The sequence below is a fragment of the Lolium perenne genome, chromosome 3 (assembly GCF_019359855.2).
Source record: "Lolium perenne isolate Kyuss_39 chromosome 3, Kyuss_2.0, whole genome shotgun sequence".
Lineage (NCBI taxonomy): Eukaryota > Viridiplantae > Streptophyta > Magnoliopsida > Poales > Poaceae > Lolium > Lolium perenne.
The window spans coordinates 217,717,318-217,744,647 of NC_067246.2; positions in this window are offsets into that span (position 1 = coordinate 217,717,318).

Consider the following 27,330-nt stretch of genomic DNA (forward strand, 5'->3'; position numbering starts at 1 on the left):
ATTTAGTGCAGCAAACAAAGTAGTAAATAAAATAAAGCAAGACAAAAACAAAGTAAAGAGATTGGGAAGTGGAGACTCCCCTTGCAGCATGTCTTGATCTCCCCGGCAACAGCGCCAGAAAAAGTGCTTGATACGCGTACAACACGCGTCCGTTGGGAACCCCAAGAGGAAGGTGTGATGCTTACAGCGGCAAGTTTTCCCTCAGTATGAAACCAAGGTTTATCGAACCAGTAGGAGCCAAGAAGCACGTTGAAGGTTGATGGTGGCGGGATGTAGTGCGGCGCAACACCAGAGATTCCGGCGCCAACGTGGAACCTGCACAACACAACCAAAGTACTTTGCCCCAACGAAACAGTGAGGTTGTCAATCTCACCGGCTTGCTGTAACAAAGGATTAGATGTATAGTGTGGATGATGATTGTTTGCAGAAAATAGTAGAACAGTATTGCAGTAGATTGTATTTCAGTATAGAGAATTGGACCGGGGTCCACAGTTCACTAGAGGTGTCTCTCCCATAAGATAAAAAGCATGTTGGGTGAACAAATTACAGTTGGGCAATTGACAAATAGAGAGGGCATGACCATGCACATACATATTATGATGAGTATTGTGAGATTTAATTGGGCATTACGACAAAGTACATAGACCGCCATCCAGCATGCATCTATGCCTAAAAAGTCCACCTTCAGGTTATCATCCGAACCCCCTCCAGTATTAAGTTGCTAACAACATACAATTGCATTAAGTATTGCGCGTAATGTAATCAGTGACTACATCCTTGAACATAGCACCAATATTTTATCCCTAGTGGCAACAGCACATCCATAACCTTAGAGGTTCTTGTCACCCCTCCAGATTCACGGAGACATGAACCCACTATCGAGCATAAATACTCCCTCTTGGAGTTACTAGCATCAACTTGGCCAGAGCATCTACTAATAACGGAGAGCATGCAAGATCATAAACAACACATAGACATAACTTTGATAATCAACATAACAAGTATTCTCTATTCATCGGATCCCAACAAACGCAACATATAGAATTACAGATAGATGATCTTGATCATGTTAGGCAGCTCACAAGACCCGACAATGAAGCACAATGGGGAGAAGACAACCATCTAGCTACAGCTATGGACCCATAGTCCAGGGGTAGACTACTCACATATCACTCCGGAGGCGACCATGGCGGCGTAGAGTCCTCCGGGAGATGAATCCCCTCTCCGGCAGGGTGCCGGAGGCGATCTCCTGAATCCCCCGAGATGGGATTGGCGGCGGCGTCTCAGTAAGGTTTTCCGTATCGTGGCTCTCGGTACTGGGGGTTTCGCGACGAAGGCTTTAAGTAGGCGGAAGGGCAAGTCAGGAGAGGGCACGAAGGGCCCACACCATAGGGCCGCGCGGCCAGGGCAGGGGCCGCGCCGCCCTAGGGTTTGGCCACCTCGTGGCCCCACTTCGTCTCCTCTTCGGTCTTCTGGAAGCTTCGTGGCAAAATAGGACCCTGGGCGTTGATTTCGTCCAATTCCGAGAATATTTCGTTACTAGGATTTCTGAAACCAAAAACAGCAGAAAATAGCAACTGGCACTTCGGCATCTTGTTAATAGGTTAGTTCCAGAAAATGCACGAATATGACATAAAGTGTGCATAAAACATGTAGATAACATCAATAATGTGGCATGGAACATAAGAAATTATCGATACGTTGGAGACGTATCAGCTCTCACCCGGAGGAGGGGGAGCCCTCAAAGGAAGGAGCCGAGCCGCAGCCCAAGCGGCTGCGCCCGACTATCCTAGAGGGCTGCATAAAGCTTCAGCGCCCCCTGAAGGACGCGATCGACGCTGGAGCCCGAGCCGGCCCGGGCGTAAAGGCGATCCCCACGGTGAAGTAAGTGCCTCTTGTCGAGTTTGCTTCCTTCATGGCGGGATTTGCTAACGACCCGCCCCGCTCCCCCGCAGGTCCAAGAGGAAGGTCTTGGCAAGACCTGCTACGATTGGGGCGGCGGCCACAAGGGCGGCCGAGGCGAAAAAGGCGGCTGAGCTGAAGAAGGCCGCGGAGAAGAAGGCGGCACCTTCCGACCTTGGGGGCGCGGGGTCGGCTCGAGAGGAGCCTGTCGCGGCGAGCCAGGCTGAAAAGGCGAGCGCCGGCCGTGCCGAACCCACCGCTGACGTTTTCCCCTTGCCCAGCGTGGGTCGTGGGGGCACGGCGAGTGCGGCGATGGGACCAAGCGCCGCTCCCCCCGTGGTAGATGAGGAGTCGGTGGGCGTCAGATCGACTGAAGGCCAGAGGGCGCCCGAAGTCGAAGATGACACCACCGAGGAAGGCGGCCTCTTGGTGCCGATGAAGGAGCGCCGGTCCAAGGCCGCTAGGGACCGAGTCCACCCCAGCGACCCCGAGACGCGAACGGATGGGGCGCCGTCGACCGACGCGGTGATGCAGGCGGGTGAGGCGGCCGAGTCGCGCCGTCCTCCGCCTTCTACTTTGACCTTCACTGAGCTCCATACGGCGCTCGGTGAAGCGCACGTGGTAAGTACTTCTGTACTCTCAGTCCAGTCGCCCCCCAGTCCGCGAGGGTCGACTTGGCCTGGAGGGGCGAGTCGAGTCTCTTCTTTTCTGCCTGGACTGCTTTTATTGATCTTCGCGTCGTTTTTTGTGCAGGCGGAGGTTAAGCGACTGACGGCGCTCGTGGAGGAGGCGGCGCAGAAGAACCGGAAGCTCATCGCCCTGGGCAGTAAGTCACACCCACGCGCTTTCCCCTCCTAGTCGCGCTCGTGCGGGTGTATTTTTGTTCTCACTGCCCCCCTTTTTTTGTAGCAGAGGCGCAGGCGAAGGCACTCGCCGAGGCTCGGGAAGGATTCGTCAAGGAATCCCACTACCGCGAAGCCGAGTTCCGGGCGAAGCAGGCCGAAGAGGCCCGGAAGAAGGCAAAAGCGGAAGTGGCGGACCTGACGAAGGTCCTGGAGGAAAAGGGCCGGGAGCTGGAGGATGTCATCGCCGAGTACAAGGGAAAGCTGGAGGCCGCGACGGATGCGCGGGATGCTGTGCGGGGGGCTGCCGCAGCCCTGCGAGAAGAGGTCACGGCCTTGAAGCTGCAATATGCCAAGGAGTTGGCCGCGGAGAAGGAGGCGTCCGAGGGCATCGTCCTGGCGGTGCAAGCCGAGAAGACCAACTTTGAGGCGTTTGTCCGCGAGATGTCGCGGCAGCTCCTTGGTAAGTTTCCTTATCCCTCTGTTGTTTTATTGTCGATTGCCGTGGCGGCAAGTCCCCGAGTGTGGCGAGTCAGCGTCGGGGGCCAGTCCCCGAGCATGGCGAGTCGGCTTCGGGGGTCAGTCCCCGAGCATGGCGAGTCGATGTCAGGGGCCAGTCCCCGAGCATGGCGAGTCGATGTCAGGGGCCAGTCCCCGAGCATGGCGAGTCGATGTCGGGGGCCAGTCCCCGAGCATGGCGAGTCGATGTCGGGGGCCAGTCCCCGAGCATGGCGAGTCGGTGTCGAGGGTGAGTTCTCACTTCACTTCCTACTTGTTGTTGGTGGTAGGTACAAGCGACTTCACGGAGATGGCGACCCCGCGGGAGTGCCTGTCGACCGCAACCGCGCGCATCATTGCCTGCGCGGGGGAGATCTTGGCGGCGCTTGATACGCGTACATCACGCGTCCGTTGGGAACCCCAAGAGGAAGGTGTGATGCGTACAGGCGCAAGTTTTCCCTCAGTATGAAACCAAGGTTTATCGAACCAGTAGGAGCCAAGAAGCACGTTGAAGGTTGATGGCGGCGAGATGTAGTGCGGTGCAACACCAGGGATTCCAGCGCCAACGTGGAACCTGCACAACACAAACCAAGTACTTTGCCCCAACGAAACAGTGAGGTTGTCAATCTCACCGGCTTGCTGTAACAAAGGATTAGATGTATAGTGTGGATGATGATTGTTTGCAGAGAACAGTAGAACAAGTATTGCAGTAGATTGTATTTCAGTATAAAGAATTGGACCGGGGTCCACAGTTCACTAGAGGTGTCTCTCCCATAAGATAAATAGCATGTTGGGTGAACAAATTACAGTTGGGCAATTGACAAATAGAGAGGGCATGACCATGCACATACATATTATGATGAGTATAGTGAGATTTAATTGGGCATTACGACAAAGTACATAGACCGCTATCCAGCATGCATCTATGCCTAAAAAGTCCACCTTCAGGTTATCATCTGAACCCCTTCCAGTATTAAGTTGCTAACAACAGACAATTGCATTAAGTATTGCGCGTAATGTAATCAATAACTACATCCTCGGACATAGCATCAATGTTTTATCCCTAGTGGCAACAGCACATCCATAACCTTAGAGGTTTCTGTCACTCCCTGCAGTTCACGGAGACATGAACCCACTATCGAGCATAAATACTCCCTCTTGGAGTTACTAGCATCAACTTGGCCAGAGCCTCTACTAATAACGGAGAGCATGCAAGATCATAAACAACACATAGATATAAATTGATAATCAACATAATATGGTATTCTCTATCCATCGGATCCCAACAAACACAACATATAGCATTACAGATAGATGATCTTGATCATGTTCGGCAGCTCACAAGACCCGACAATTAAGCACAATGAGGAGAAGACAACCATCTAGCTACTGCTATGGACCCATAGTCCAGGGTAGACTACTCACTCATCACTCCAGAGGCGACCATGGCGGCGTAGAGTCCTCCGGGAGATGATTCCCCTCTCCGGCAGGGTGCCGGAGGCGATCTCCTGAATCCCCCGAGATGGGATTGGCGGCGGCGGCGTCTCTGGAAGGTTTTCCGTATCGTGGCTCTCGGTACTGGGGGTTTCGCGATGAAGGCTATTTGTAGGCGAAAGGGCAGGTCAAGGGGCGTCACGAGGGGCCCACACGATAGGGTGGCGCGGCCAGGGCTTGGGCCACGCCGCCCTATCATCTGGCCGCCTCGTGGCCCCACTTCGTTAGCTCTCCGGTCTTCTGGAAGCTTCGTGTGAAAATAGGCCCCAGGGCGTTGATTTCGTCCAATTCCGAGAATATTTCCTTACTAGGATTTCTGAAACCAAAAACAGCAGAAAACAGCAACTGGCTCTTCGGCATCTCGTTAATAGGTTAGTGCCAGAAAATGCATAAATATGATATAAAGTATGCATAAAACATGTAGATATCATCAATAATGTGGCATGGAACACAAGAAATTATCGATACGTCGGAGACGTATCAGCATCCCAAAGCTTAGTTCTGCTCGTCCCGAGCAGGTAAAACGATAACAAAGATAATTTCTGGAGTGACATGCCATCATAACCTTGATCATACTATTTGTAAAGCATATGTAGTGAATGCAGCGATCAAAACAATGTAAATGACATGAGTAAACAAGTAAATCATAAAGCAAAGACTTTTCATGAATAGTACTTCAAGACAAGCATCAATAAGTCTTGCATAAGAGTTAACTCATAAAGCAATAATTCAAAGTAAAGACATTGAAGCAACACAAAGGAAGATTAAGTTTCAGCGGTTGCTTTCAACTTGTAACATGTATATCTCATGGATAATTGTCAATGCAAAGTAATATAACAAGTGCAATATGCAAGTATGTAGGAATCAATGCACAGTTCACACAAGTGTTTGCTTCTTGAGGTGGAGAGAAATAGGTGAACTACCTCAACATAAAAGTAAAAGAAAGGCCCTTCGCAGAGGGAAAGCATCGATTGCTATATTTGTGCTAGAGCTTTGATTTTGAAAACAAGAAACAATTTTGTCAACGGTAGTAATAAAGCATATGCATCATGTAAATTATATCCTACAAGTTGCAAGCCTCATGCATAGTGTACTAATAGTGCCCGCACCTTGTCCTAATTAGCTTGGATTACCGGGATTATCGCAATGCACATGTTTTAACCAAGTGTCACAAAGGGGTACCTCTATGCCGCCTGTACAAAGGTCTAAGGAGAAAGCTCGCATTGGATTTCTCGCTATTGATTATTCTCAACTTAGACATCCATACCGGGACAACATAGACAACAGATAATGGACTCCTCTTTAATGTATAAGCATGTAGCAACAATTAATTTTCTCATATGAGATTGAGGATATATGTCCAAAACTGAAACTTCCACCATGATTCATGGCTTTAGTTAGCGGCCCAATGTTCTTCTCTAACAATATGCGTGCTCTAACCATTAAAGGTGGTAAATCTCCCTTACTTCAGACAAGACGGACATGCATAGCAACTCACATGATATTCAACAAAGAGTAGTTGATGGCATCCCCAGGAACATGGTTGTCGCACAACAAGCAACTTAATAAGAGATAAAGTGCATAAGTACATATTCAATACCACAATAGTTTTTTGGCTATTTGTCCCATGAGCTATATATTGTAAAGGTAGAGGATAGAAATTTTAAAGGTAGCACTCAAGCAATTTACTTTGGTATGGCGGAGAAATACCATGTAGTAGGTAGGTATGGTGGACACAAATGGCATAGTGGTTGGCTCAAGTATTTTGGATGCATGAGAAGTATTCCCTCTCGATACAAGGTTTAGGCTAGCAAGGCTATTTGAAACAAACACAAGGATGAAGCGGTGCAGCAAAACTCACATAAAAGACATATTATAAACATTATAAGACTCTACACCGTCTTCCTTGTTGTTCAAACTCAATACTAGAAATTATCTAGACTTTAGAGAAACCAAATATGCAAACCAAATTTTAGCATGCTCTATGTATTTCTTCATTAATAGGTGCAAAGCATATGATGCAAGAGCTTAAACATGAGCACAACAATTGCCAAGTATCACATTATCCAAGACATTATAGCAATTACTACATGTAGCATTTTCCAATTCCAACCATATAACAATTTAACGAAGAAGAAACTTCGCCATGAATATTATGAGTAAAGCCTAAGGACATATTTGTCCATATGCAACAGCGGAGCGTGTCTCTCTCCCACACAAAGAATGCTAGAATCCATTTTATTCAAACAAAAACAAAAACAAAAACAAACTGACGCTCCAAGCAAAGCACATAAGATGTGACGGAATAAAAATATAGTTTCAGGGGAGGAACCTGATAATGTTGTCGATGAAGAAGGGGATGCCTTGGGCATCCCCAAGCTTAGACGCTTGAGTCTTCTTGATATATGCAGGGGTGAACCACCGGGGCATCCCCAAGCTTAGAGCTTTCACTCTCCTTGATCATGTTGTATCATCTCCCTCTCTTGATCCTTGAAAACTTCCTCCACACCAAACTCAAAACAACTCATTAGAGGGTTAGTGCACAATCAAAATTTACATGTTCAGAGGTGACATAATCATTCTTAACACTTCTGGACATTGCACAAAGCTACTGAAAGTCAATGGAATCGAAATATCCATCAAGCATATCAAAACAGGCAATGCGAAATAAAAGGCAGAATCTGTCAAAACAGAACAGTTCGTAAAGACGAATTTTATTGAGGCACCAGACTTGCTCAAATGAAAATACACAAATAGAATGAAAGGTGCGTACATATCTGAGGATCACTCACGTAAATTGGCTTAATTTTCTGAGTTACCTACAGAGAATTAGGCCCAGATTCGTGACAGCAAAGAAATCTGTTTCTGCGCAGTAATCCAAATCTAGTATGAACCTTACTATCAACGACTTTACTTGGCACAACAAAACACTAAACTAAGATAAGGAGAGGTTGCTACAGTAGTAAAAAACTTCCAAGACTCAAATATAAAATAAAATACTGTAGTAAAAACATGGGTTGTCTCCCATAAGCGCTTTTCTTTAACGCCTTTCAGCTAGGCGCAGAAAGTGTGTATCAAGTATTATCAAGAGATGGAGCATCGTTATCATAAGCTCCCCCATCTGTAGTGGTACTAAGGGATTTGTCAATTTTAAGCCTATAATAATATTTTTTTGGTTTAGGCACTTTAGAGACATACATAAACTTTTGCTCCTTACCCACATAAGCTTTCTCCTTATATTTAAGAGAAGAAAAGGTTGAATCCAAGGTTCCCATAGATTTTTCAAGTTCTCCAATCCTATTGGTTTGATTATCATGGACAACACAAGTTCCTAGGACACTAATTCTTTCATCAATTCCTCCTAAGGATTTATCAAGTTCATCAGTTTTATCAAGTAACATTTCCAATTTAGTTTCAACACTTGGAAATTTTTTCTCTATGGTTTCCAATTTTGTCATAACATCTTCAAGAGAGGTTTCAATTTTAACTTCATTAACAGGTGGTGTTCCAAATAAACTCTCAATAATGCAACTAGCTTCTAAAGCAGGAGCGCCTAGGAAGTTACCTCCTGCGAGACAATCAAGAACATACCTATTCCAGCTAGAGATACCAACATAAAAATTCCTGAGTAGGATAGTGGTGGAGTGTTTCTTAGTGCACCTATTATGGGCATCACTAATTCTATACCAAGCATCTTTTAAACATTCTCCCCCTAGTTGCTTAAACGAACGAACTTCAACTTCAGGATTACTCATTTTAGCAGTAGTAAATAAAATAAACTAGATAAAGTAAATGCAAGTAACTAATTTTTTGTGTTTTTGATATAGAGTGCAAGACAGTAAATAAAGTAAAACTAGCAACTAATTTTTTTGTGTTTTTGATTTAGTGCAGCAAACAAAGTAGTAAATAAAGTAAGCAAGACAAAAACAAAGTAAAGAGATTGGGATGTGGAGACTCCCCTTGCAGCGTGTCTTGATCTCCCCGGCAACGGCGCCAGAAAAAGAGCTTGATACGCGTACAGCACGCGTCCGTTGGGAACCCCAAGAGGAAGGTGTGATGCGTACAGTGGCAAGTTTTCCTCGCATGAAACCAAGGTTTATCGAACCAGTAGGAGCCAAGAAGCACGTTGAAGGTTGATGGCGGCGAGATGTAGTGCGGCGCAACACCAGGGATTCCGGCGCCAACGTGGAACCTGCACAACACAAACCAAGTACTTTGCCCCAACGAAACAGTGAGGTTGTCAATCTCACCGGCTTGCTGTAACAAAGGATTAGATGTATAGTGTGGATGATGATTGTTTGCAGAGAACAGTAGAACAAGTATTGCAGTAGATTGTATTTCAGTATAAAGAATTGGACCGGGGTCCATAGTTCACTAGGGGTGTCTCTCCCATAAGATAAATAGCATGTTGGGTGAACAAATTACAGTTGGGCAATTGACAAATAGAGAGGGCATGACCATGCACATACATATTATGATGAGTATAGTGAGATTTAATTGGGCATTACGACAAAGTACATAGACCGCTATCCAGCATGCATCTATGCCTAAAAAGTCCACCTTCAGGTTGTCATCCGAATCCCTTCCAGTATTAAGTTGCTAACAACAGACAATTGCATTAAGTATTGCGCGTAATGTAATCAATAACTACATCCTCGGACATAGCATCAATGTTTTATCCCTAGTGGCAACAGCACATCCATAACCTTAGAGGTTTCTCACTCCCCTGCATTCACGGAGACATGAACCCACTATCGAGCATAAATACTCCCTCTTGGAGTTACTAGCATCAACTTGGCCAGAGCCTCTACTAATAACGGAGAGCATGCAAGATCATAAACAACACATAGATATAAATTGATAATCAACATAATATGGTATTCTCTATCCATCGGATCCCAACAAACACAACATATAGCATTACAGATAGATGATCTTGATCATGTTCGGCAGCTCACAAGACCCGAAAATTAAGCACAATGAGGAGAAGACAACCATCTAGCTACTGCTATGGACCCATAGTCCAGGGGTAGACTACTCACTCATCACTCCGGAGGCGACCATGGCGGCGTAGAGTCTTCCGGGAGATGATTCCCCTCTCCGGCAGGGTGCCGGAGGCGATCTCCTAAATCCCCCGAGATGGGATTGGCGGCGGCGGCGTCTCTGGAAGGTTTTCCGTATCGTGGCTCTCGCATCGGGGGTTTCGCGACGAAGGCTATTTGTAGGCGGAAGGGCAGGTCAAGGGGCGTCACGAGGGGCCCACACGATAGGGTGGCGCGGCCAGGGCTTGGGCCGCGCCGCCCTATCATCTGGCCGCCTCGTGGCCCCACTTCGTTAGCTCTCCGGTCTTCTGGAAGCTTCGTGTGAAAATAGGCCCCTGGGCGTTGATTTCGTCCAATTCCGAGAATATTTCCTTACTAGGATTTTTGAAACCAAAAAACAGCAGAAAACAACAACTGGCTCTTCGGCATCTCGTTAATAGGTTAGTGCCGGAAAATGCATAAATATGATATAAAGTATGCATAAAACATGTAGATATCATCAATAATGTGGAATGGAACATAAGAAATTATCGATACGTCGGAGACGTATCAGCATCCCCAAGCTTAGTTTCTGCTCGTCCCGAGCAGGTAAACGATAAACAAAGATAATTTCTGGAGTGACATGCCATCATAACCTTGATCATACTATTGTAAGCATATGTAATGAATGCAGCAATCAAAACAATGTAAATGACATGAGTAAACAAGTGAATCATAAAGCAAAGACTTTTCATGAATAGTACTTCAAGACAAGCATCAGTAAGTCTTGCATAAGAGTTAACTCATAAAGCAATAATTCAAAGTAAAGACATTGAAGCAACACAAAGGAAGATTAAGTTTCAGCGGTTGCTTTCAACTTGTAACATGTATATGTCATGGATAATTGTCAATGCAAAGTAATATAACAAGTGCAATATGCAAGTATGTAGGAATCAATGCACAGTTCACACAAGTGTTTGCTTCTTGAGGTGGAGAGAAATAGGTGAATTATGTGATTGTGACGGCGAAGTTTTCCTTTTGGAGTTGGGTCCGACTCTCCGTGGCTAACAGGCCAGTCGCCAAGCGACTCCGATGAAGGCTATCGACTTGACTGTTTTCCTTGTCGAGCTGGGCGTCCCCAGTCGCAGTACGTAGTCATTATAGTGCGAATAGCAGCCTCATGGGTGGAGTAGCGGGTTGGTTTATAGTTGCGCTGTTTGCATGTAGCGCGCCACTCGTCGTGACTCGGTGAGCCAATCGCTAGGCGACTCCAAAGGGGGTTCTTGCGGGCGTTGTTCCTTGGCGAGCCGCGGGTCCGTTTTGCGGGGTCCCTGGTCGAAGTACTTGGCCATTCAAGTCACCAGCCTAAGGTGGAGGAGGGCGTTGGTGTGCTGTATAGCGTAGCACGAGACGATCGCCGTGGCCCGGGGGGCTGGTCGGGCATGCGACCCTGCCTTGGGTTCCAGTCGCCGTTTTCACCTGACGGCGTAAGGGGTGGTAGGTAACCGGGCCTGGTGTTGCGCCCGGGAGACCCGTCGTGCCCTTGTTAGCCCGGCTACTTGGCTGATCGTGGACTTCACTCTTCCAGCAGCGGCGACCGAAGGTCTCTCAGTACCAAGTCGCTTGTCATGGCGACTGGGCCGGTGTTTACCGAGATGAGAGATGCAGATAGCTAGCGGGTGCTGGAGAGGCAATCGGGGTTAGAGATTGATGCAATCGGCGACTTTGATTAATCTCTGAATTTGTGGGTTACACATTTTCCTTAGGTGTAAAACCGTCGGAGGAGGTTGACGTTCCAGGGACGCTCCACCTCTCGGGTGAGCGGTTCACCTTTGTCGTCCTTGCAGACGTCTGTGAGGTAGTAGGAGTCGTTGCCGAGTACGCGGCTAACGGCGAATGGTCCTTCCCAAGGCGGGGATAGCTTGTGCATGCCTTTCTTGTCTTGAATTAGCCGGAGCACGAGATCTCCGACTTGAAAGGAGCGACTCCGAACGCGACGGCTGTGGTAGCGGCGGAGATCTTGCTGGTAGATGGCGGTCCTAGAGAGTGCGAGGTCCCTGGCCTCGTCAAGGAGGTTGATATCATCTTGGCGAGCTCGCTCGTTGTCTTCTTCGGTGTAGTTAGCGACCCGTGGCGAGTCGTAGGCGATATCCGTGGGCATGACTGCCTCGGCGCCATATACCAGGAAGAAAGGCGTGAAGCCGGTCGATCGGTTTGGTGTTGTGCGGATGCCCCAGAGCACTGAGGGGAGCTCTTCTGCCCAGCAACCGGCTGCGCGTTCCAGGGGCACGACCAGGCGCGGCTTGAGTCCGTGGAGGATGCTCTGGTTCGCTCTTTCTGCTTGGCCGTTCGACTCAGGGTGAGCGACTGACGCGAGGTCAAGTCGGATGCCTTTTTCCTCACAGAAGTCGGCCATCTCCCCTTTGGCGAAATTGGTGCCATTGTCGGTTATGATGATGTGAGGGTAGCCATATCGATAGATAAGCTCGCGTAGGAACTTTGTGGCTGTCTTTCCGTCGCACTTCTTGATGGGTTTTGCTTCTACCCATTTGGTGAACTTGTCCACCGCGACCAGGAGGTGAGTGTACCCGCCGGGGGCCGTTTTGAATTTCCCTACCATGTCCAGACCCTAGACGGCGAATGGCCAGGTAAGGGGAATGGTCTTCAGTGCTGATCCCGACATGTGCGACTGGCTTGCATACTTTTGGCACCCGGGGCACGAGCGGACGAGCGCGATTGCATCTTCATGGGCTGTTGGCCAATAGAAGCCGTGACGAATAGCTTTGGCGACTATAGAACGCGCGCCTGCGTGGTGGCCGCAGTCCCCTGCGTGGATGTCGCGCAGGATTTTGCGCCCTTCATCGGCGGCGACGCATCGCTGGAACACTCCCGAGACGCTGCGCTTGTATAGCTCTTTATTGATAATGGTGAAAGACTTGCACCTGCGTACGATAGCTCGTGCTTTGGCTTCGTCCATTGGCAGTATCTGGCGTTCGAGGTAGCTCAGGTATGGCTCGGTCCAGTCGACGCTGTCGGAAGCGAGTGCGACTAGGGTGGAGTCGGGAGCAGGAGGTTCAGCAATGTCCAGCTCGCGGGGTGCGCGCACCGAGGGGTGGCTGAGGATATCCAGGACGACGCCTGGAGGAGGTTGGAGTCGCTTGGACCCGAGTCTGGCTAGCGCATCTGCTTCCTCATTCTTGCACCTGTCGACCCATTCGACGACGTGGCCGGCGAAGCTAGCGCCGGCTTGATCGACCGCGCGCTTGTACGCAATCATGTTGGCGTCGGTGGCGTCGCAGGTGCCGGAAGTCTGGCTGGCGACCAGGTCGGAATCGCCGAGACAGCGCAGCCGCGTTGCGCCCATCTCTTTTGCTATTCGCATGCCGTGTAGGAGCGCCTCGTATTCGGCCATGTTGTTGGTGCAGGGCTCGAACCTGAGTTGCAGGACATATTTCATGGTGTCGCCCTTTGGCGATGTGAGGACGACTCCCGCGCCTGCCCCTCGAGGTTCTTGCAACCGTCGAAGTGCAGTGTCCAATGCTTGAGGTCCGCGGGGGAGCTTGGTTGCTGGGCCTCTTCCTAGTCGGCGAGGAAGTCGGTGAGTGCCTGAGACTTGATGGCGTGGCGCGACTCGTAGGTGATGTTGTGGACGCCGAGTTCAACTGCCCACTTGGCGATCCGGCCAGTTGCGTCTCGGTTACGGATGATGTCGGCGAGTGGTGTTGAGGCGACTACCTTGATGGGGTGCTCGTGGAAGTAGGGGGCCAGTCGCCTCTGGGCCCTGAGGACTGCGTACACCAGCTTTTGGTAGTGCGGGTACCGTTGCTTGGATTCGATTAAGGCTTTGCTGATGTAGTAGACCGGGTGTTGTATCAGCTGCTCCTTTCCCTCTTCCTTGCGTTCGACGACCATGACCGCGCTTATCGCGCGGTTCGACGTGGCGACATATAATAGCATAGTCTCTTTAGGTAGCGGGGCCGCGAGGATAGGGGCGTTCCGAAGGGTGTGTTGGAGCTCTTCCAGGGCCCGTTGCGCTTCTTCTGTCCACCTGAATGACTCTGACTTCTTGAGCAAGCGGTAGAGTGGCATGGCCTTGTCGCCGAGCCGGGGTATGAAGCGACTGAGGGCTGCGACCCGGCCGGCGAGTTTTTGTGCATCGACCAGGCAGGTTGGTTGTTTGGTTCGCATGACCGCCAGTGTCTTCTCCGGGTTGGGCTCGATGCCTCGTTTGGAGACGACGTAGCCGAGCAGCTGTCCAGAAGGGACCCCAAAGGTGCACTTCAGAGGATTGAGCTTGATCTTGTATCGTCGTAAGTTGGCGAATGTCTCAGCGAGGTCGGTGATGAGGTCGGCCTGGTGAGTCGACTTGACTACTACGTCGTCAATATAGACGTGTACGTTGCGGCCGATTTGGCTTTCCAGGCAGCTGTTCATGCACCGTTGGTATGTCGCTCCGGCGTTTTTGAGGCCGAAGGTCATGGATGTGTAGCAGTAGGCACCCAAGGGCGTGATGAACGCTGTCTTCTCTTGGTCTTCCTTGGCCATCTTTATTTGATTGTACCCAGAGTAAGCATCGAGGAAGCACAGCGACTCGGACCCGGCGACCGCATCAATAATCTGGTCGATTCGCGGCAGGACGAATGGATCCTTGGGGCATGCGCTATTGAGGTTGGTGTAATCGATACACATTCGCCATGTCTTGTTCTTCTTTAGTACCAGGACTGGGTTTGCTAGCCATTTGGGGTGCTTGATTTCAATGATGAAGCCGGCAGCGAGCAGTCGATTCACTTCTTCGGCGATTGCGCGCTGCCGCTCTTCTCCTACGGGGCGCATTGCCTGCCTAACGGGGCGTTCGGAGGGGTCGACGTGTAATTTGTGCTCAGCAAGTTCTCTCGGGACACCTGGCATGTCAGACAGTTTCCATGCAAAGATATCTCGATTCTCACGGAGGAACTTGATGAGCGCGCTTTCCTATTGGGCGGACAGGCCCGTCCCAATGGTAATTTGCCTACCTGGATCATTCTCTACAAGATCTACTTGACGAGTGTCGGTTGCAGGCTTGAAAGTTGCTGCGGACGAGTCCAGCTCGGTTGGTTTCTCTAGGATTGCGGGGTCGTTGCGATCGACTGGGTACTTGGCGAGCTCGGCGGAGTTGTCTTGTTCGTCGGCGATGACGGCGTCGGCGAGCTTGGCGCTGACGTCCTCGCACTCCAGTGCCATCTCCGGGTCGCCGTGGACGGTGATGACGCGGCGAGGCCCTGGCATCTTCATCATTTTGTATGCGTAATGGGGTGCCGCCATGAACAGGGCGAACGCCTGCCGGCCGAGCACACAGTGGTAGGAGCTGCGGAAGTCCACCACCTCGAATGTTATCCGCTCGGTGCGGTAGTTCACGGGCGTACCGAAGGTGACTGGCAACGTAACCTTGCCGATCGGGAAGGCCTTCCGCCCGGGGACGATGCCATGGAACGTAACCTTGGTGTTCTCGAGGCGTGAGTCTGGTAAACCGAGTCGCTGGAAGGTTTCGTAATACAGGATGTTGATGGAGCTTCCTCCGTCCATCAGGGTTTTCGGCAGCCAGTAGTCGGCAACCTTGGGCCTGACGACCAGTGCCACTCGGCCGGGGTACTCGATGCGGGGGGCGTGGTCATCGCGGCTCCAGGTAATGCTCTGCTCGGACCAGTTGAGCCACCGGGGTACGTCAGAAAGGATGACCGCTTGTACTGCCACTGCCCTTGCGAGGACCTTCCTGTCCCGACGATCGCCGACCCCGGTGAAGGTGTGGAGCGAGCCGGCGCTGCGACCGAAGCCTTCTCCCTTGTGCTGGTCTGGGTCCTTGGCGCGGTCTTTGTGCTGATTACCGCCGTCGTTTTCCTTGGCGCGGCTGTTGACTGTCAAAACCCACCGGCGGGCAGTCGCCGGTGAAAACCCACTGGCGGGCAGCGACGATCAACACGGTAGAGCCGGGAACAACCTAGAGCTGCGGCTGGCTGAGGTCCCTCCGAGTGACGGCCCGCAAAGCCTTCTGGTCACACGTCTGATGCTGATTGCAAGGGCGTGCCACCTGACCTATACCTGGTCAGGAAGGTGATGGAGATGCCTCGCTTAGTTTCCTGCATGGCATACACGTAAACATTAAATACGAGCCTCGATCGGCTCTCAGGTTATCCTGTGAATCGGCTCAGGGAGCCGATCCACCCATGATTCGTACGGGGTGCACGAATATATGGTGGTCCTGCTTGATCAAGATAAAGCTAATGAGATCTACGACGATTTAGGGTTTTCACCGCATAATCGGATCATCCTACTCCAGGTTGGGCCTCGCGGCCACGCACGGTGATCGTAAGCCGATCCTAAACAAGGCCTAAAAACCAACACGAAGTTGATCCCCGGAACATCCTGTTTAGGACTAGCGAACGACACCCTACGTGCCGCTGGATCCTCCCCCCCTTTGTAAGGCCTAACTATTGCAGATATTAAACTAATCCTTGTAGAACAAGGAGCAATCGTAACGGATCAGATCTACTAAATAATGATCAAGCGGGGTGCCGCCCCCACACCTAAGATAGGTGTGAGGGCGGCTAGACATGCAAGGGTTGCACTACGATAGCATGTTACGCGAAGAACTATGCTAACCCTAACACATCTATGATAACTACGTTGCTCGCCATCAACAAGGCTTCAGTACGAGCAACGCATGAACAACGTGGAGCTTGTGCTGCCTAGATCGCAAGATGCGATCTAGGCAGCATGTCGCTTACCGGTAGAAACCCTCGAGACGAAGGAGTTGGCGATGCGCCGAGATTGATTTGTTTGGTTGAACGTTGGTTGTTGTTTATTCCATAAACCCTAGATACATATTTATAGTCCAGCGGACTTTCTAACGTGGGAATATCCCCACCGTGTACGAGACAAACTCTAACTTTTAATCTATGATGCAGTCTACTATAATTAAAGATACACGGGCAATCTAGCCCAAACTCTCCGTGCAAGGCCGCTTCAGAGATCCTCCACGTGTAATCTTTCAAGCCCATCTCCTTTACGGCCCACCTCCTGATTTGGCCAAAATCTGGTGATAACACATGCCCCCCTGGTTTTGGCAATGATAATTCCAAAACCACTCTGTTTTTCCTTCGAAGGGTCATGTCATGGCAGAGCAGAGCCGTTGCAGCATCCGTCATCATTATGCCCTGTCTTCTCAGCTTCCCTGCAAATTCTGATAGCTTTGGCATCGATTCCTTGGAAACTGTAATGGCATTAAATTTCCACCAGATTTCTCATTATTTAACTGTGCCAATTGATTAGCTCTCTTCACCCCCTTCCTCTGTTCTAGCTATCGGCACCAAAAAACCCCCTCCTCCTGTAGCAATGTCTTCCTCTTCCTCTTCCCTCTCAGGCCTCCCCCTCCAATCCTCGCCGAAGAGGAAGAACGAGGACAACCTTCACTCCGAGGTGAACCGCCTCTCCTCCGAAAATGAGAAGAAAGAAGGAGAAGTAGCGAAGGCCAAGGCCTCCCCCTCCGCCAAGCTCCCGCCGAAGAAGTGCTCCCGCATGTGGGCGGACAGCGAGGACGAAGATGACGACGAAGAAGGAGAAGAGGAGGAGGAAGATGAATCTTCCTCTTCCGCTGGGTACCCGCCGACGAAACGCTTCCGCTCTTGGGCGGACAGCGAGGATGATGATGATGACGAGGAGGACGAGGCTCCGGCCAAGGGCTGGGGCAGCAGCGACGAGGAGCTTCCTGGGAGCAGCGCCGACGACATCGACGGCGGTGATGACGAGGACAGCGACGACTAGTAGAATAGGACTAGTAGTAGCAGTGCACTAGGCACCAGATCCCTCTTTTGAGAGCCATCGGCTCTTTCTTGTAAAGCCGCTCCTTTGAATTAATGAAATTGTTCTTTAAATTCATCCTTCAATTACTCCAATTTCATTCCTTCCGCCTGTCATGCCAAGACCGATAGCAACGTATCGGATTTCTTTTCTTTTGGACGCCCGTGAAGCCGGACTCACATGTCGATTAGCCCGTCGGTCAAGCACTTCTCAATTTCAGACTGCGATTTGATGTCTGACCATAATTTTTCGCAATCCCTTAGCCGATGACTACTCATCGGCTATTTTGAGAATCCAGTCCCTTTCCTTCTCTTGCAGCGACAGGACGGTCCAAAACCTGTAAAAGCCGACGGCCTCCTTTCCCGATTCCTCTCCATAGCTTCAGTAGTCTTCTTCTGCAACACCTTACTACTTCAGAGAAGATCATAATGCAGGGCCAGTCGATGTGACTCCGATCGGCTCCCAAATCAGAGCATCTACCAAGTTAACTGCCCCCCGAGCCTTAATCAAGGCGAGGATACCGGCGAGGATGCACAGATCGTTGATCAGCTTTTTCCACTAAACGTCGATGTCGACGTGAACTTTGAGCAAATAGCCAGTAGGCCTTGGTCTTGTGTAACTGTACTAGAGTCGATGGCTGCGCATCGGCTTCGCTTCTTGCGCAAATTTTTTTTTTATTTGGCCGATTTTTCTTAACCGGCCCCCAATGTTTCACTGCACGCATGTTTACACACGTTTATCTGCACATGTTCATCTGACTATATGCCCCCCGAGCCGAATCTGCCAAATGACTGCAGATATCGGCTTCTATGGTTGGCCAGGGCCCTGTACTTGCACGTCGCCTCCGCGAAGATTCGTGCTGACTTTCATCTGCCGACGTGGCCACTGCTCAGTAGATCGATGTTGAACACAAGCAGAACATGTGGTGAAGATAATTTTGGCCGATTGCTGGAATCGGCCTCCATATCCATTGGAGCGCTGACTGAAGGTTCTGTAATGTTCCTTCATAATTTTTGGGGCCGATCACACGGATCAGCCTCGCCCCGTTTGCTCATTGGTTTAATCTTGCTACTCGGTCAGGCTGGTGGATAAAACCAGCCCAACCTCTGACTTGATGCGCCTGCTGTCGTCCACCTTGAGTGCATCGTAGAATCGTGGGGCACTAAGCTCCGTCGGAAGGACGAGCACCATGTTTGTACCAGCCGATGTTTCATCATCGGCTTTCCTTTGCTTGGGACGCCACTCCATTTTCCGTGGACGACCCTCTTCGTCCAGGGTTCGCTGAACTTTCGCAGCCAGATCAGGTCGTGCCTTCCTTAAAGTGTGCAGGTATAACCTTTCGGCTTCCTCCAGGCTGCGCAATCGCTGAACCCTGCGCTTTTGTGAACGGCTGAGTCCATCAGGGCACCACCTTGGACGGTGGTACCTGTCTTCTTCTTCTTCTTGTCCCTCGTCTTCTGAATCCTCGAGATCCGCCCACCGAGGGGACTCAGCACGTTTGCTTTGCGGCGGGAGAGGCCCTAGGCGCTTGAACACAGACACGTTGGCTGCCTCCTTCTTTTTCTGGTTGCATTCTGGGCAATTGCCGATTGTGGGCAATCGGCTCATTCCTGAATCCCAGCAGTGTCTGAAGAAGGGGCAGTCCCAGTGCCTGTCGTTGTCATCTTGCTCCCTTGATATTTCCGTGGCACAACGCTCGTGCTCCTCCTCATCGCGATCGTGCCGACGATGTCTTCTGGCTTCTCTAGCCAGACGATCTCTCTCATCATCATCGCTGGATCATCGGCGTTGGTCATACTGACTCACATACTTGTTGAGGAGGTGATCAGAGAGGGGTCGCTGATATCTCATGTTCTTCACTTCTCCCTCTGTGACGTAGCGCTTGCCATCATGACGGAGCCGATCGCGTGGAGCGGCCTCCTCTGTGTCCTTGCTACGAGAGCAGCTGCCCTCGTCTCCATCTTTGCCAGAGGGGTTCCCAGGTCCTACCATGTTGATGCTGAACGAGGATCCTGGCTGGCAACCTTCAGGGTAAGTGCACTCCACCATGTTAACGGCGGGGAAGGGCTAGGTGTCGACCTTCATGGCGTACTGGTTGAAAATTAGACGCCCTTTTTCTATCGCCGCTTGGATGTGCTGACGCCATACCCTGCAGTCGTTGGTGGCATGGGAGAGCGAGTTGTGCCATTTGCAGTATGGCTTTCCGTTCAGCTCTTGCACCGTGGGGAATTTGAGACCTTCAGGTATCTTCAACTGCTTTTCCTTGAGTAGGAGGTCGAAGATTTGCTCAGTCTTGGTCACGTCAAAATCAAATCCCCTGGGTGGGCCTGGTGGCTTTACCCATTTGCAGGACACGGGGGTTCCTCCCCGAGTCCATTCAGCCACTGATACCTCTTGGTCTCCCGCAGGAACTTCGTCTTCCTCTGCATCGACCAGGACTACTGCACGCTTGAACTTGTCTTGGTACAGGTCCGGGTGGCGCTGTTCATATGCCGATAGTTTCTGAACCATGTGCGCCAGAGAGGGATAATCTGCTTGGGAGGCCATGTCCTTGAGCTGTGTTGCAAGGCCTGCTACTGCCAACTCGACTGCTTCTTTTTCAGTTATACGAACCGAATAACATCGGTTCCTAAGATTCCTGAAGCGCTGGATGTATTCTGTCACAGTTTCTCCGCGCTTCTGACGTAGTTGTGCTAGATCGGCAATGCCAGACTCGGAAGCCTCTGAATGGTACTGCATATGGAACTGCTCTTCCAACTGCTTCCAAGTCCAGATGGAGTCTGGTGGCAAAGAGGTGTACCATCCGAAAGCCGATCCGGTGAGGGACTGTGAGAAGAGCCTCACGCGTAGTTGATCCGACACTGAAGCCGGTCCTAGTTGTGCCAAATATCGGCCCACGTGCTCGATGGAGCTGGAACCATCTGATCCACTGAATTTGGAGAAATCAGGGAGCCGATATTTAGGTGGCAGCGGGATCATCTCGTAGTCGTCGGGGTACGGCTTGGAATAGCCGATTGCCCTCCTTTTCGGCACCATGCCGAACTGGTCTCTCAGTATGGTACTGATTTGATCCGCTGTGCTGGCTGCAGGAGTTGAACTCTGAAGATTCGCCGGGGTGGCGTACTTAGCCAGCCATGTTTGCTTTTCCAGCTCTGAGCCAACTGCAGGAGCTGAGCTCTGGAGGTTCGTCGGGGTGGCGTACTTAGTTAGCCACGTCTGCTTCTCAAGCTCTGTCGCTGACGTCCCTCCTGTTTTCCCAGAAGTCCCTGATGTTGTGGCCTGGTTTGTGAGTGCCCAGTTGCCACAATCTGGCACATACGTGCACGTGTACCCGTGAGGGATCTCCTTAGGCGCCTCAGGCAATAACTGGTAGTCACTAGGGTCACCACCAATCTTGTAGACGACGAATGCCGGTGTAGCCGGCACTTCTGGTGCTGCCAACGCATATGGCAGCGGTGGACGGGACTGGAGTGGCAACTCTCCTTGATGCATCCCGAGAGCTGGTCCTGACGGCGAGTACTGGTGCCTCATGATCTCCTGGATCACGCGAAGAGCGACACGCTCCAACGTGTTGACCAGGTTCTCAGAGTGGCGGTGTAGCGAGTGAGCCACCAAGTAGTTGATCTCCTGCCGCAGGGACCTGGTGCGTTCCTCCGACGGGGCAGAGAGGTCTATCCCATCGAGTGCACCTTGCGGTGAGAACCCCTGATGACCCACAAGTATAGGGGATCGCAACAGTCTTCGAGGGAAGTAAAACCCAATTTATTGATTCGACACAAGGGGAGACAAAGAACACTTGGAAGCCTTAACAGCGGAGTTGTCAATTCAGCTGCACCTGGAAACAGACTTGCTCGCAAGAGTTTATCAGTAGTAACAGTTTTATAGCAGTAGCAGTAGTGAAATAACGACAGAGTAACAAAGACAGCAGTAGTGATTTTAGTAAACAGCAGGATTAAAATACTGTAGGCACGGGGACGGATGATGGGCGTTGCATGGATGAGAGAAACTCATGTAACAATCATAGCAGGGCATTTGCAGATAATAATAAAACGGTGTCCAAGTACAAAGCAATCAATAGGCATGTGTTCCATATATAGTCGTGCGTGCTCGCAATGAGAAACTTGCACAACATCTTTTGTCCTACCAGCCGGTGGCAGCCGGGCCTCAAGGGAAACTACTGGATATTAAGGTACTCCTTTTAATAAAGTACCGGAGCAAAGCATTAACACTCCGTGAACACATGTGATCCTCACATCGCTACCATCCCCTCCGGTTGTCCCAATTCTTGTCACTTCGGGGCCATTGGTTCCGGACAGCGACATGTGTATACAACTTATAGGTAAGACCATAAACAATGATTATCTTCATGAAACAATAACATGTTCAGATCTGAGATCATGGCACTCGGGCCCTAGTGACAAGCATTAAGCATAACAAGTTGCAACAATATCATCAAAGTACCAATAACGGACACTAGGCACTATGTCCTAACAATCTTATGCTATTACATGACCAATCTCATCCAATCCCTACCATCCCCTTCGGCCTACAGCGGGGGAATTACTCACACATGGATGGGGGAAACATGGCTGGTTGATGTAGAGGCGTTGGCGGTGATGATGGCGATGATCTCCTCCAATTCCCCGTCCCGGCGGAGTGCCAGAACGGAGACTTCTGGCTCCCGCGACGGAGTTTCGCGATGTGGCGGCGTTCTGGAGGGTTTCTGGCGACTTCGACTTCTCTCCTGGTGTTTTTAGGTCGAGGCGAATAAGTAGTCCGAAGGAGGGCGTCAGAGGCCGGCCGAGGGGGCCACACCACAGGGCCGCGCGGGCCCCCCCTGGGCCGCGCCGCCCTATGGTGTGGGGCCCTCGGGCCTCCACTTCAATTGTCCTTCTGGCTCCGTTAGTTTCCTGAGAAAATAGGGCCTTCTGCATAAATTCCGAGGATTTTCCCGAAAGTTGGATTTCTGCACAAAAACGAGACACCAGAGCAGTTCTACTGAAAACAGCGTTAGTCCGTGTTAGTTGCATCCAAAATACACAAATTAGAGGCAAAACAATAGCAAAAGTGTTCGGGAAAGTAGATACGTTTTGGACGTATCAACTCCCCCCAAGCTTAGCTTATTGCTTGTCCTCAAGCAATTCAGTTAACAACTGAGCGATAAAAGAACTTTCACGAACACATTTGCTCATATGATGTATATATTCTCATGCTATGGCTAATACTTAAGCAATTCATAATGAGATACATGCAAATAAGATCATCTAACAGCTATGTCAATCATGGAGAGGTACCAACAATTAATAAGAAGCATCATGAATCATGTATATAAGCAGGATTGCAATGTTCATAAGAGAGTATGATAAAGTGGTATCTCGCTTGCCTGTATTTGATTGGCAAAACATAAATGCCCGGGCACCTCTGGAGTTCATAGAAAGACTAGAAGTAGTGATTGTCAAAAGATAAATGCATCAAAGTTATACCACAATCAATCATATTTTGAGACAAGCATATTGTACTAAGAATGACAGTTGTGCTCTCAAGATAGTGCTCAAAGAAATAATGGAGACACAACATAAAAGTAAAAGATTGACCCTTCGCAGAGGGAAGCAGGGATTAACATGCGCTAGAGCTTTTTATTTTTATAAAGACAGGAGTAAAATTATTTTGAGAGGTGTTTGTTGTTGTCAACGAATGGTAATGGGTACACTAACTACCTCGCCAACCGGACTTTCAAGAGCGGCTCCCATGAATTATTGCATATTTATTTGGCACTCCTTCCAACCTTTCTTTCACAAACCATGGCTAACCGAATCCTCGGGTGCCTGCCAACAATCTCATACCATGAAGGAGCGCCTTTTTATTTTAGTTTTATTATGATGATGACACTCCCCCCAACCTTTGCTTACACAAGCCATGGCTAACCGAATCCTTCGGGTGCCGTCCAACAATCACAAACCATGGAGGAGTGTCTATTTAAGTTAATTAATTCGGGACTGGGAATCCCATTGCCAGCTCTTTTTGCAAAATTATTGGATAAGCGGATGTGCCACTAGTCCATATGAGAGTCCGTCAAAAGTAAATGACAAGGTTGAAAGCTAAACACCACATACTTCCTCATGAGCTATGAAACATAAACACAAATTGAGAAACATTTTGAAGGTTTTAAAGGTAGCGCATGAGAATTTACTTGGAATGGTTTGAAATGCCATGCATAGGTATTTATGGTGGACACTTTTGGAACAACTTGGTTTTCAGGTGTTTGGAAGCACGAGCAGCGTTCCCGCTCAGTACAAGTGAAGGCTAGCAATAGACTAGGGAGCGACAAATCAAGAGAGCGATGCTTGTCATAATCATGCTTGCGGCAAAATAAATTAACGGAGGCATAAAAGTGATACAAGAACTCTGAAGCAATATAGATCATCGAGGCTTAATTGACTTTTTGTTCAGTCATATGCATGCGTGAGCATGTGCCAAGTCGATATAAATGAATTATTCAGAGGAGGATACCACAATGCCATACTTACTTATGAATAAAACAATGCAAGCAAACATCAATGACATGCTACTCATATTAATAAATTGGAGCTAAACATGAGAGATCATGAACTACTAGACTTTCTCAAATAACATATACCTCACATGAACCAACTAAGCATGCTCACATGGATGAGTATATGTACAAAAATGAAAACAAATAGAGTTCATACCAGCCTCTCACCGCAATCAGATTGTCGTAGATCGTCATTATTGCCTTTTCACTTGTGCAGCTTGGATAATATAAAATGAAAACCACACTCCAGCCACCGAAGACCATTGAACTCATAAAGAACTTTACAAACCAAAGAAGAACAGCAAATATTTTTGGTGTTTTCAAATTGCAAACAAGAACAAAAGAAAACAAACAAACAAAGCAAAATCTTTTTGGGTTTTCTTATAGCAAACTAGCAATAGCAAGTAAAGCGAAACAAATGCAAGAAACCAAAGCAAACAAATAGTGAAGAAAAACAACAGCAATATTTTTGGTCTTTTTGTGCTTTGGGAAGGAAACAAAGCAAAAACAAGAAATAGCAAACTAAAAGAAACACAGAAAAGCGAGATGGCAGAAATCTGCCAAAACCTGACAGCAGTACAGAAATCGATTTTTACAAATATCTTACGTTGCTCAGCTCGAAAAGTGTTCAACTAATGAAAGTTAGATAACAACCTGGGGAACCTGCACAAAAATTGGCAGCTCAAAATAACGCTCTGGCTGTGCGCACGAATTTTTCTAGTAACAGTCCAGAATCTGTTTTCAGGCAGCACTTCCCCAAATATTATCTTCCTCTCATTAGAAAACCACTCAAATGAACAAAACAAGTATGTGCAAGTATCCAGCAACCGTAATATGCAAAGAATGAGTGATGCCGGTATACCTCCCCCCAAGCTTAGGCTTTTGACTCTTCTTGATCATATATCATCCTCCTCTCTTGACCCTTGAAAACTTCCTTCACAACAAACTTCTCATAAACTTCATTAGAGGGGTTAGTACTCAAAAAATTTGAATCCACCTTGGTCCTGTAGTGGCACATTGCAAAAACTCAATAAAACATTAGCTACAGCTCTCTATGTCTAGAAAAGCTCGCTTAAAGTCCACAAGAGACAATGCAAAAAATAGAGACAGAATCTGCCAAAACAGAACAGCCAGTAAAGACGAATTTTAAATAAATACTTCCGTTGCTCAAATCAGAAAACTCAAAACTAATGAAAGTTGCGTACATATCTGAGGAACACGCACGTAAATTGGCATAATTTTATGAGTTACCTACAGAGAAAACAGCCCAGATTCATGACAGATAGAAATCTGTTTCTGCGCAGAAATCCAAATCTAGTATCAACCTTCGATTAGAGGCTTCACTTGGCACAACATTGCAATAAAATAAAGATAAGAAGAGGTTGCTACAGTAAGTAAAACAAGTGGAGGAAGAAAGAGATGTTGTTTACCTCTTCTATGCATATAAAAAGTATTTGTTAACAAGGTTGATCAAGTCTTGTCACCGAATAGTTTTTACATAACATAAGAAGAAATAAATCTCAAATCAATCATGTTACCTTGAATTGTATTGATATGGATCCAATCACGAGAGTTTGATATTCTTCTTTAGGCTCATATATAGGACAATCAATAGTTCCCACTTTGATAGTTCTCACATTAGAAATAGTATTAACTCCACACGCTTTCTCAATCCTCTTGGGGAAATAAACGGTATGTTCCCTATCATCAACATTGAAAGTAACCTTCCCTTTATTGCAATCAATAACAGCCCCTGCGGTGTTAAGAAAAGGTCTCCCAAGAATAATAGACATATTATCATCTTCAGGCATTTCTAACACAACAAAATCAGTTAATATCAAGCAGTTAGTAGTAACTTGAACAGGAACATTCTCACATATACCAACAGGAATAGCAGTAGATTTATCAGCCATTTGCAAAGATATATCAGTAGGTATCAACTTATCTAAGTAAAGTCTCTTATAAAGAGAAAAAGGCATAACACTAACACCGGCTCCCAAGTCACATAGAGCAGTTTTAACATAATTATTCTTGATAGAACAAGGAATAGTAGGTATACCTGGGTCGCCCAACTTCTTTGGAACTTTGCCATTGAAAGAGTAATTAGCAAGCATAGTGGAAATTTCCTCATTGGGGATTTTCCTTTTGTTAGTAACAATATCTTTCATATACTTTGAATAAGGAGGCAATTTAATAGCATCAGTCAAAGGGATTTGCAAGAATAAAGGTTTCATCCAATCGCAAAATTTATTATAGTGTTCTTCTTCCTTTGATTTTAGTTTCTTAGCAGGAAAAGGCATTTGCTTTTGCACCCAAGGTTCTCTTTCATTACCATGTTTCTCAGCAATAAAATCTTCTTTAGTGTACTTTTTATTTTTAGCATGCTTTTCAGGTTCTTCTTCAACCTCTTCTTTATCAGGAGTATCATTCTTATCATTATCTTTATCATTATCATGTTCATTACCACTTTCAGTTTCAGCATCAGAAATAGAAATACTATTAGGATCATTAGCAGATTCAGAGGATTCTACAACATTTTTATGTTTCTTCTTCTTTTTCTTCTTAGAATGAGCACTAGGTTCAATGCGTTGAGAATCTTGTTCAATTCTTTTGGGATGCCCTTCAGGATATAGAGGATCCTGGGTAGAGACACCACCTCTTGTTGTTACTTCATAAGCATGTTTCTCTTTAGAATTATTCCCTAACAAGTCATTTTGCACTTTAGTGAGTTGATCAATTTGAGTTTGAATCATATGGAAATGTTTAACAAGCATCTTAACATCATTAGAGGTTCTCTCTACAATATCATGCAATTCACTAATAGCTCGAGAATTTTCCATTAAATGATTCTCTACTCTCATATTAAAATTTTCTTGCTTAACAATATAATTATCAAACTCATCTAAGCATTGTGCAGGAGGTTTTGAATACGGAATATCTTCCCTAGTAAAGCGTTGAAGGGAGTTTACCTCAATCATGGATGAAGGGGGAATTATCTCACATATATCTTCTATAGGAGGTAGATTCTTCACATCTTCAGATTTAATACCTTTCTCCTTGAGAGACTTCTTGGCTTCCCTCATATCTTCATCATTCAATTTAATTAAACCCCTCTTCTTCAATATTGGCGTTGGAGTTGGTTCAGGCGTAGTCCATTCATCATGATTCCGGCTTATTTTAGCCAATA